Here is a 12,075-nt window from a genome sequence, read left to right on the forward strand (position 1 = left end):
TGCTATGGTTCAATGACTCATTTAGAGGATAAAAGTAGAGGAAGAGTTATTGTCTATTGTTTTATACTGCTCTAGTTAGAAGTAGAAATAGTTCACAATAAAGAATTGATAGTCTGTTTATCTCTGCCTCATTACAGGTATTTCCCCCACCCTCCCTATCCAACAGTATCTTCGGGTGAGGATGAGATCATATTTAAAACACACACCCATGGCAGAACAATAGCAAGTGCTGTAAATCTGCATTCAAGTACTGTAGGCACATATGAGCACTGTAGGTACACTAAGTTGGGACCTGAGCAGATTCTGTATTTTAAGTGTCTGTTTAGGATCACATTAAAGAATTTGGTGTCAATCAGCCTGCCTTTTTGAATTAAAGATAATTTTTTGCCTTTCTTGAAACAAATGAGACAGAGGACACTGAGCAGAAGTATATTTGAAACAATTTGCAGATGCTATTACTCAGCTGAATAAAACCCCCCACTGCCCAATTCTGTGCTACCTAAGACCAGGACTTACAGGTAATCGAAAACCCATTTTTCACAAGAAAATACATAATTATTTGTACATTTAGCTATCACACTCTCAATGGTCTAATTAATTGGCAATCTGATTTCCTATTTATTTATTTGAAAGCATTTACATAATTGTTATGGTACATAAAATTGGCAACTTTCACAATTATTAACTATCATAGCATTTTGCTCTTTCAATGGTACATATTCAGACTTCAATTTGTAGCATTTCAATGCATAAATCACATATGCAATACTTCAAATCATAATGAGAATACTTACCATTATTTGAAAGTACCAAGAAGTCCAAATGTTCTACTTTGTTCTTATACTGACATTGTTACACCAAGTAGATATGATAGGTAGCCTATGCGATCACAAGATGGTAGATCACTCATAATTCAGGGATGCTAGAAATGTTCAAGGCATTTCACTACTCAGGTTCCCAAAGACTCAAGCTAAATGATTTGGCAGATTTCAGCATGAGATTGAGGACAAATCTGCACTTTTGTGCATTGCTAAATTCTAGAGTGATTTAGCCATTTCCACCAAATGTCAAAAGGTACAGATCCTTTGATCCAGTTCTTCCATTTCCAGGAATTTCCTTAATGTGTACAAAATGTCCTGTTATCAAAATATAATAGTCTGTTTCTTATATCAAAAGTTTGAAAATGTCCATTACTATGGAGACTAGTTAAATAACTTGTCATAGTATAAGCAGCTGTAATACTCAGCAGTATTAAGATAAACTCTGCAAAGAGATGCCCTGGATTCAAATCCTGAGTTGTATTATGAGCTGTGTGACACTGCTGGACATTTAACCACCCCATGCCCAATTTGCTTCATTTATTAAATGGGGATAAATACAGCACCTATTTCATAAGGTGTCTGTGAGGCTTCCATGAATGAATACAACTAAAACATTACAAAAAAGTGCCTGGATCAGTAGTGAACTCTCAATAAATGTTACATATGATGATGATGAAACATTAGTACAACTGAATACTAGACTATTATTTAAAAGAATGATGTCGCCTCAACTGTACAAATGTAAAAAGATCTCCAAGATAACATTGCTAAGTGAAAAATGTAATGTCCAGAACAATGTGAAGAGGTACTACCTTTGAGGTGGGAGAAAAAAAAAAAAAAAAGGATTGGGAGAGAAGGAGAAAACACACACATATAAGTACATAATTTTTACTGTATTTGTACATGTATTATCCATTCAACCTGATTAAAAATATTACTGAATGATTCAGCAAGTGCTAAAACGATTAAGCCAAGTAATAAAATTACTGTATATACCTAACTGAACAAAGAGCATAGTAACTAAACAATAATGACAAATATTTATATAGATCTTATTATGTGTCAATAGATTTAATCACTTTCCTTATATAATTCATTTAATCCTCACAACACTTAAATACTTTTACTATCTGTATTTTAAAGCTGAGAAAAATGCAGACAGATAAAAACAACTTCCTCCAAAGTCACATTGCTACGAAGTAGTAGAGCCAGGATGTGACCCAGTCGGTTGGTGCTCATACCCTTAACCTCCTTGCTATGTTGCCTCTCAAAGCTACTTGAAAATTACTGGCTATTTACATATATCCCAATTATTTTCAAAAAGAAATCTGTATGTGTTGCAATAAAGAACATATATACCATCAAGTTAGTAATACTGGTAATGAAAAGAGGAAAACAAAAAAGATGAACATGAGAAACAAATACAGATGTTTACAGATGTTTTAAACATGCAACAAATCCAACTCTAAAGCATCTGCCATTTTTTTTTAAAGATGTGTGTGTGTGTGTGTGTGTGTGTGTGTCAGGAAGAGAGCACAAGCAAGGGGAACAGAAGAGGGAGAGGCTGAGGCAGATTCCCCACTGAGAAGGGAGCCTGATGTGGAGTTTGATCCCTGGACCCTGGGATCATGACCTGAGCTGAAGGCAGATGCTTAATCAACTGAGCCACCCAGGTACCCTGCCATTTTCTATTAGAGCCTTGAACGATGTATTAACTTCAGCCTCTTATAAGGACTGAAGTAAAGTATTAAATAATTGTCAATACTTTTAATTTTGCCTCTTTAAAGACATTCTTATTTGAGGGGCACCTGGCCTGGCTCAGTGGGTACAGCATTTAACTCTTAATCTCAGAGTTATGAGTTCAAGCCCACATTGGACATACAGCTTACTTAAAAAAAAGAAAGAAAGGAAAAAAGACATTCTTACTTAAAGCTTTCCTAAGGAGAGTTACTCATTGTATCTGTTTTTTTTTTTTTAAATTATTAACTAAAACCCAAATGTAGACTTTTCCTTATTCTGATTTTGTCATGTGATTAAGTCAGGGGATACACCCCATATTTGTGCAATATTCTCTATCTCCCAGGCATAAAGAGTTTCTGGAAAACTTAATATCGACACCAAAAATAAAAGGTACATTTGCAACCCAATCTGGTAATGCCTAGCATTTCCCTGCACGTTTTTTTGTTTTTTTTTTTTAAGATTTTATTTATTTATTTGACAGAGAGAGAGAGATCACTAGTAAGCAGGGAAGCAGGCAGAGAGAGAGGGGGAAGCAGGCTCCCTGACGAGCAAAAAGCCCGATGTGGGTCTCTATCCTGGGACCCTGAGATCATGCATGACCTGAGCTGAAGGCAGAGGCTTAACCCACTGAGCCACCCAGGCGCCCCTCCCTGCACATTCTTTTTTTTTTTTTTTTAAGATTTTGTTTATTTATTTATTTGACAGACAGAGATCACAAGTAGGCAGAGAGGCAGGCAGAGAGACAGGAGGAAGCAGGCTCTCCGCCGAGCAGAGAGCCCGATGTGGGGCTCGATCCCAGGACTCCGGGATCATGACCTGAGCCGAAGGCAGAGGCTTTAACCCACTGAGCCACCCAGGCGCCCCCTCCCTGCACATTCTTAATGACAATTTCTTATTGGGTACACAAAGGTTACCACCTATACAAAATGAAGGAGAACTTATGGAATTATCAGGATAATTTATACACTTTCCCCTCAGACATGAGAATAAATAAGTCAATAAATATTTCAGATAATTGCCATTTCTGGTCATTTCAAGTGGTATTTTTCTCCTTACTAATTCCTTCTTTGCCCTGTAAGAATGTTTATTTTTTTAATGTCAACGGCTTTGTTTTTTTGTAATTATAGACACATTATGATCGTTGTAAAAATAAAAACACAGTAATATAGATATGTGTAAGGATGAAAGTAAAAATCACCTGAAATGCCCATCCAACCCACTCTGAGAGAGCCACTAGACATTTTGATGACTATCTTTTCTTGCAATTCAAACATACGTAAACAGTTTTACATGCATGTTACTGCAGGTACTTTTTTCTTTCTTTTTTCTTTTGCTTATTCTTCCAACATTAACTGTTTAAGCATACACAAAACTCAAAGTGTTTTTTCAACTGTTTTACAAAAATGGGATCTCATTACATACATTTCTCTAACTTTGCCTTTGTCACTTAAGATACAGGATGGAGATTTTTTCAATTCATCAGTATAGATTTAAATCCTATTTTTTCTTTTTTTTTTTTTTTTAAAGATTTTTTCTTTATTTATCTGACAGAGATCACAAGTAGGCAGAGAGGCAGGCAGAGAGAGAGGAGGAAGCAGGCTCCCTGCAGCGCAGAGAGCCCAATGTGGGGCTCGATCCCAGGACCCTGGGATCATGACCTGAGCCGAAGGCAGAGGCTTAACCCACTGAGCCACCCAGGTGCCCCTAAATCCTATTTTTTAATAACTTCAAAAATATTCCAGGACATGCCTGTGCCATGATTTATATAATGGTACTCCTGACAGACATTCCCTGTGTTCCCAGGTTTTTGCTACTATAAAACATTGCTGCAATCAACATTCACATAAATGCTTGACTGTCTTTCTTTTTTCTTTTTTAAAAGATTGTATTTATTTATTTGAGAGAGAGAGTGAGAGAGCACATGAGCAGGAGGAAGGGCAGAGGAAGAGGGAGAAGCAGGCTCCCCATTTAGCAATGAGCCTGACAAAGGGCTCAACTCCAGGAACCCAAGATCATGACCTGAGCCCAAGGCTGACACTTAACTGACTGATCCATTCAGGCACCTGTCTTCATTTCTAAGGAAAAGTTGCCACGGAGTGGGACTGCTGGATGGAAGAATATATATTTTCAGTATTAACAGATACTAATTTTACTAAAAACACTGTTAACAATCCACATCTCCACTAGCATCCTGTGAGCAAGTCTTCTACCTCAGATCCCTACTAGCAGTAGGTTTACCACTTAATTTTGCCGGTCAGAAAAGACTATTTCATTGTCAGCATATCGATTGCTAGTCAAGTTTTATGTCTTTTTTTTACATTTGTTGAATAGATTTCTACCAAGTTCTGGTCACATGTTTATCTATGTTTCTATTGTACGGACTCTTACTTAATATGTAATAGTTCTTACAAATGTTAACTCTTTAACTGTTATACATACTTCAAACACTTTTTTTCGAATTTGCTTTTTGTTGTTTATCTTTGCCATTGAAAGTTACTACATCTAGAATGTATGTACAAAGAAAATTCAGGGGATTAATATTTTAAATATTTTATTGTTTACATTTAAGCTTTTAATCCCTCTGAAATTATTTTGTGCCTGTGCTGCAAAGCAACAGCTCCACTTTATTTTCCTCTAGGCAGACAAGTTGTGTCAGTTACTTTTACTATATATGTGCCATTTTCTCCCACTGGATTGAAACAGAGCTTTGTCATGTATTAAAATTCCCTTATATGCAGGAATTACTTCGGCTTTTAAAATTTTGCTGTGCTTATTTTTGCCTAAAAATATATCTGCACTGATAAAATTAAGTAGTTTATTTAGTTATCTGGATAAACTGAAACATTTTCACTTAAGATATTCAGATAATTAAGATGAAATCCTTATTTAAATGCCTTAATTCTCCCTATCAAATTTTTTAAAAATTTGCTGCCCAAAGCAATGACTATTGATTGTAGAAATTCACATGCACAAAAGGAAGAGTAATAAATTCTAAATCTTTCTTTAATCTCCTAGTCTAGAGATAATCACTTATTTTGATGCATTTCCTTCCAATTTTCCAATCTGTATATATAATCACCACTACATAGTTTTTATCATGCTCTTCCTTCAATTTTACAAGTATTTTCCAAATTAATTAGTCTTCTCCATTCTACTTTTAAATAAACACTCCTTTTTAAAAAACTAAAGAAATAACTAAAACAAAATATGAAGTCTGGTGGTTTTTCATTGCTCAAACACATCTAGAGCTCTTCTGTATCATACCAAGCATTATCCATTTTATTTTCAACAAAGTATGCTTAACTGCTTTTCAGAAAAGAAACAAAACATGACATGTTATAGGTATAATTTTAAAAAAGATTTATCACCAAAAGAACAAGTTTTTATAGAGAGCATTAGGAGTCGAAACTGAAAATTTTTTGATACCATAAAAGTAGCCAGGTTAATCTGAAAATACCTATGAATACCAATTTTTATTTTTTAATTTTTTAAAATAAATTTTTTTTTTAAGATTTTATTTATTTATTTGACAGAGAGAGATCACAAGTAGGCAGAGAGCCAGGCAGAGAGAGAAGGGGAAGCAGGCTCCCTGCCGAGCAGAGAGCCCGATGCGGGGCTCGATCCCAGGACCCCGAGATCATGACCTGAGCCGAAGGCAGCGGCTCAATCCACTGAGCCACCCAGGCGCCCCTAAATAAATTTTTTAAATAAATTTTATTTATTTATTTGACAGAGAGAGACAGAGAGAGAGGGAACATGAGCAGGGAAAGTGGAGAGAGAGAAGTAGGCTTCTTGCTGAGCAGGGAGCTCTATTTGGGGCTCAATCCCAGGACCCTGGGATCATGACCTAAGCCGAGGGCAGACAGATGCTTAACAACTGTGCAGCTCAGGCACCCTGAATACTAATTTTTAAGAACAGTCTAATTATGGTTATAAAATTTATTAAACAGAGCTAACAACAAACAAATATAAAGGGGAGTTTTAAATAAGTTAGTCATAGATAATTTTATCACAGTAGTTAGCTAATTTTAAAAGTAGCTTTGATAGTTTCAAGTAAAAAGAAGAACCTATACTGGGAATACATACACCCATTCCAGCTCTCTTTATAAACACATACTCAAAAAATATATTTACTATATATACAATATGTATATACTATATGCATAAAAGAATACACTTATACGAACCAGAGTCACTTTCATTTCACAATAGGAAAAAAAAAAGAATTTTAAAACTTTTGAAGTCTCTACAGAAGGAAATTAAAGAAATTAAATGGAAAACACTTACCACAATTTATTTCACCAAAATATAGAGGTTAACATTAAATTCAATAATCTCTTCATAAAATTTTTCCTTAGAACAAATGAATAATAAATTTTTCAGGATTAAGGTGAAACATAAACTCATGATAACTATTTTTCAATTATTATCTAATTTACTGGTATTTTTCCAGTATAAAACCATTAATCTTTGTGAATCATGAATTTAGAAGAATTTTTTTACTCTAGTTCATGTCCCTGTTATATTCTCTACATACCCCTACTTCATCTGAGGACAAAAATGAAATATAAAGACATGTAAAATAAAAGGTAAAATTTTTAAACATAAGCATAAATTCAAAAGTCCCTTCTCTATAGCGCTGTACAATTTTAATGTATTTCTATAATGCAGTGTAGAGATAAAAATTTAGGAAAAGAAGAAATACCTCCTTAAATTGATTCCACATATTAATAATCATGAGCTTTGGAAAATCTATATAAAAACATGAAGTCACTGAAGTTGCCAAAATAATGGGACTCATGTTGATATTTCTCAGTTTCTATTGATAAATCCGTTTTAGAATCTTTGCTGTAAGTACATTTTTCTAGTCCTCTATTTTTTGGTAATAGCCTCATTTCAAATTATATTCATTTCTCTTCATCCCAAACTTGCTCAATTTTAAAGGATGCCTTAAGTGTCCTTTAAAAATTCAGTATATAGAAGGCGCCTGGGTGGCTCCATTGGTTAAGTGGCTGCCTTTAGCTCAGGTCATGACCCTAGGACACTGGGATGGAGCCCCACATTCCCCTCCCTGCTCAGCGAGGTGCCTGCTTTTGCCCCTCCTCCCTGCTCATGCCTGCTCATGTGCACGTACCGGCAGTGCTTTCTGTCTTAAATAAATAACATCTTAAAAAAAAAAAAGTTCTGGGCGCCTGGGTGGCTCAGTGGGTTAAGCCGCTGCCTTCGGCTCAGGTCATGATCTCAGGGTCCTGGGATCGAGTCCCACATCGGGCTCTCTGCTCAGCAGGGAGCCTGCTTCCCTTCCTCTCTCTCTGCCTGCCTCTCCATCTACTTGTGATCTCTCTCTGTCAAACAAATAAATAAAAATCTAAAAAAAAAAAAAAAGTTCAGTATATAAAACCAAACCAGGTAAGAGTACAGTTAACAAAAATTTACAAAGCATGTACTAGGCTCCCTGTATTCATGATCTAATTCAATAGCACCTATGGGATAAACTTAAATAAGAGAAAATTTAAGCTTAGATTAAATAAATTGTCCAAGATCATACAGCCTAAATAAGTGGTAGGGCCAGAACCTGAACCCAGGTCGGTATGACTGGGAAGTCTACATTCATGAAGTCTACACTATATTGCTTTACATTTAAATACCAGTTAGTTTTTGGGATGTCTGGGTGGCTCAGTCGTTGAGTACTTGCCTTCAGCTCAGGTCATGATCCCAGGGTCCTGGGATCCAGTCCCACATCAGGCTCCCTGCTCAGCAGGAAGCCTTCTTCTCCCCCTATTCCACTCCCCCTGCTTGTGTTCCCTCTCTGTCTCTCTCACTCTCTGTCAAATAAACAAATAAAATCTTAAAATAAAATAAATACCACTTAGTTTTTAAAATACTTTCATATAAAGGGAACCCTCCTACACTGTTGGTGGGAATGCAAACTGGTGCAACCACTCTGGAAAACAGCATGGAGGTTCCTCAAAAAGTTGAAAATAGAGCTACCCTACGACCTAGAAATTGAGAATCTGGGTATTTACCCTAAAGATACAAACATAGTGATCCAAAGGGGCACGTGCACTCGAATGTTTATAGCAGCAATGTCCACAACAGCCAAACTATGGAAAGAACCTAGATGTCCATCAACAGATGAATGGATAAAGAGATGTTGTATATATACACAATGGAATACTATGCAGCCATCAAAAGAAATGAAATCTTGCCATTTGCAACGACGTGGATCGAACTAGATATGCTTAGCATATAGTACTATGTACTATAGTATTATGCTTAGCAAAATAAATCAATCAGAGAAAGACAACTATCATATGATATCCCTGATATGAGGAAGTGGAGATGCGACATGGGGGTTCTGGAGGGTAGGAAAAGAATAAATGAAACAAGATGGGATCGGGAGGGAGACAAACCATAAGAGATTCTTAAATCTCACAAAAAAACTGAGGGTTGCTGGGGGAGGGGTTTAGGGAGAGGGTGGTGGGTTATGGACATTGGGGAGGATATGTGCTATGGTGAGTGCTGTGAAGTGTGTAAAGCTGGCAATTCACAGACCTGTACCACTGCGGCTAATAAGACATTATATGTTTACAAATAAATAAAAAAATATATTAAAAAAATACTTTCATATAGATTATGTAGGGTTTCTCTCACTTGAACTCACAATACCCTCAAGAGGAGGTATTAAATTAGTATCAAATCCTAAGCCTCCACTCTCAACTTTACTTTAAAAAGCATATAACTAAAGTGGGAAGGTTGAACGATCATCCCCTGATTTTCACTCTAGTGCTGTATCACTTGTAGCCTATACAGAGCCACATTTTTAAGGACAGCTCACTCTTCTTCCCTTCCATACATGGGCAATAACCATAACTACTAGTAAACATATATGCTGTGAAAATACGTTGATCACAGCATTAATGAAATCTGTGTTTCTGTCTATTCTTCTGACCATGATTTGGATGGTTATTATTACCAAATTATATCTGAAAACTAATACTTAGTATACAACCATAGAAGGACCTATAATTTTTAAGAGATTTAAAACTAGCTTAACCTTCCTGTCAAACATTCATTCAGTAAATAAGTAAAATTTACTAAAGACTCATCAGGTACTTCAGCATCCTGGTTCTGAAGACACAATAGTAGAGTCACTATCCTTGAACTCCTAGGAGCTTTATGGTTTACTAAGGAACAGCCCAACCAACAGTAATCAAATACAATGTGCTAGAAGTGAAAACAGAAGAACAGAAAACAGTGTGAGTGCTGTAGGACTGAGGGGCTAGTTCTGCCAATAGGGGGACAAAGCATTCTTGGTGGTGCTGATAATCTACAAAGGCAGAGAAATATTAAGACCTCAGATACTGCCTACAAGCAATGTCAGGGATTTTAATACAAAAACTCCTGTGGATCATTTACTGTTGGGACGATAGCACAATTCCCTAATGAAGTTAAGGTTTCTCCTTGTAATACTCATAAAAGTGGTAAAAAAGCTAGCTTCAGGGGTGACTGGATGGCTCAGATGGTTAAGCACTGGACCCTTGATTTTGCCTGGGGTCATGATCTCAGGGTTGTGGGATCCAGCCCCACGCCTCCCACCCTGCGCTCCAGGGTAGAGTCTGCTTAGCCCTCTCCCTCTGCTCCTACCCTAGCTCTCTCTAAAATAACTAAATGAAGTCTTAATTTAAAAAAAAAAAAAAAAAAAAGCAAGTTAGTTTCAGAAATGGCTTCCTAGCTTCAAATCATTTGTTTGTGTATGAATTACACATAATGTTAAAGCTCTTTTTCACACTCAACTTTAATAGCAATTTAGTCACCAATTCCTGCTGCTAATTTCATTAGTGGTCTAAACTACTGCTTTCAGAGTTCCCTAAAATTGGGGAAATTATGAAGTAAAACTGCAGACTCATTCACAACCTCTTTCATACTGACATTTTCCCCTCTAGTACTTAATGCTCTTTAGCTGGTTTTTCTCTTTCCTGCTTTGGTCTCACCCAGACAGGACTGGTTTGGACTTCCAGAGCTTTTAAAAAAATGAGGCTTATTTGCTGGAATGTCACCTGGCCAATGAAGCAACACTGCTTATGTTTTTCTCTCCTCTAGTAAGAGACCCTCACTCTGGAGCAAACTGATGGATGAAACTGTAGTTATTTTTGGTAGCATGCATGGCTACCTAAACATACCAGTAGACAGGACAACAGCACAAAATGCTAAAACTGTAAATCCAGGATAGAGGTCTTGTTTATTACTGAGGGAAAGCAAGGCCATTTTTAAAGTTATGGTTTTTTGGCAAGGAGCATCAATCGGTGGGTTATTCTATTTTGAACTTACTATAAAAAATGTTTTGTTAAATTAATATTACACTAGCATTTTAACCTTTTGTTCCCCTTAACAGAATCAGTTTATTGTAGAGAATTTGGATGATACAGGAAAACCAAAAACAAATCAATCACATCCACTACTCAAAGATAAAGAATACCATCTTCCTCACTTCTCAGCCCACTAACGATTATTTTATTACATTGGCTAGGAAACTACAAGGTATAGCAGAGAACATGACTTTTCAAATTTTAAAAAAGTTTAATTTAAATTTTAAAAATCATATTTGTAACTTCTGTAAGGCCTTTCAATTTAAAAGAAGCAGGGGACTTTCTGAGTTTGCAGTATAAATAAAAGAGTTTAACCCCAAACTGGAAAATACTCTTCCCTAAATTAAAGCACATTGTTTAGGGTCAAAACATTGGTTATACATTACATATGACGTGGGTACTGAGTACACTGGGTTGGGCAAGAACCTAAGCAAAATAATTTCTGTATTTTCACAAAACACTATTCATCAGAATCTTAAGTAGTCACTTGGAGTTACACAAATAGGGAAGGCTAAGAAGGAATGTAAGTGTTACTTAATATAAATTTACCCACTGGTCAAGAAATTGATTGGGAACAGCGATTAGGTAGGATTACAGATAGAAAGGGCGAAAGAGAATGTCAAAGGCAGAAAATATAAAGTAAGTGATATCTTGACTTAACCTTCTTACGTCTAAGTTTAAGGTCAAATACATTTGGTTTCATTATATTTCCAGCCCAATCAGTTTCTGAAGAATTACTTCCCTGACGGGGAAACCCAGTCAGTATTCCATAAGCTAGTCTGGGTCTCCTGCAGAGCACGAAACCGCAACACCATCATCTTTCAACGCCTCCCCATTCAATTGAGACTGGCGCATTACCAACACCTCTTGTTTTGAAGCTAGTACATCTTTATTCTTTCAAATGTTTTCTCCCTTCCTGCATCATAAAATCAGAGAAAGGTAAAAGGCCTGCTTTTACCCTTCCAAGGCCAACCAAATTATGTGAATACCTACAGAACGTCTCATACAGGGCTGTCAGATTAAAAACTCCGAATTATTGAGAAAGCACATTCGGAGCAAGCTTTACAGTGACTCCGCAGTGAGGCCACATCAGTGACATTCTCTCCCAAGCCCGTCTCACCGGAGACGCCTCTGCCTCCAGGGTT

At 36.5% G+C, this 12,075-nt stretch overlaps 1 protein-coding gene across 6 annotated transcripts in view; it reads right to left on the reverse strand.

Moving 5' to 3' along the window:
• ATP6V1A (ATPase H+ transporting V1 subunit A) overlaps nt 1–12,075 on the reverse strand; it is a 63,023-nt gene that overhangs the window by 49,843 nt on the left and 1,105 nt on the right. Inside the window, exon 1 of one of the 6 annotated variants that reach the window (XM_032348454.1) lies at nt 12,051–12,072. The exons of the other annotated variants lie outside the window; for them this stretch is intronic. The gene's annotated coding sequence lies outside the window, so the exon portion shown is untranslated. Of the gene's footprint in view, nt 1–12,050; nt 12,073–12,075 lie in introns of those variants that run through there. 6 annotated transcript variants of the gene reach the window in all.

This window comes from Mustela erminea, chromosome 1 (assembly GCF_009829155.1).
Source record: "Mustela erminea isolate mMusErm1 chromosome 1, mMusErm1.Pri, whole genome shotgun sequence".
NCBI classification, from domain to species: Eukaryota; Metazoa; Chordata; class Mammalia; order Carnivora; family Mustelidae; genus Mustela; species Mustela erminea.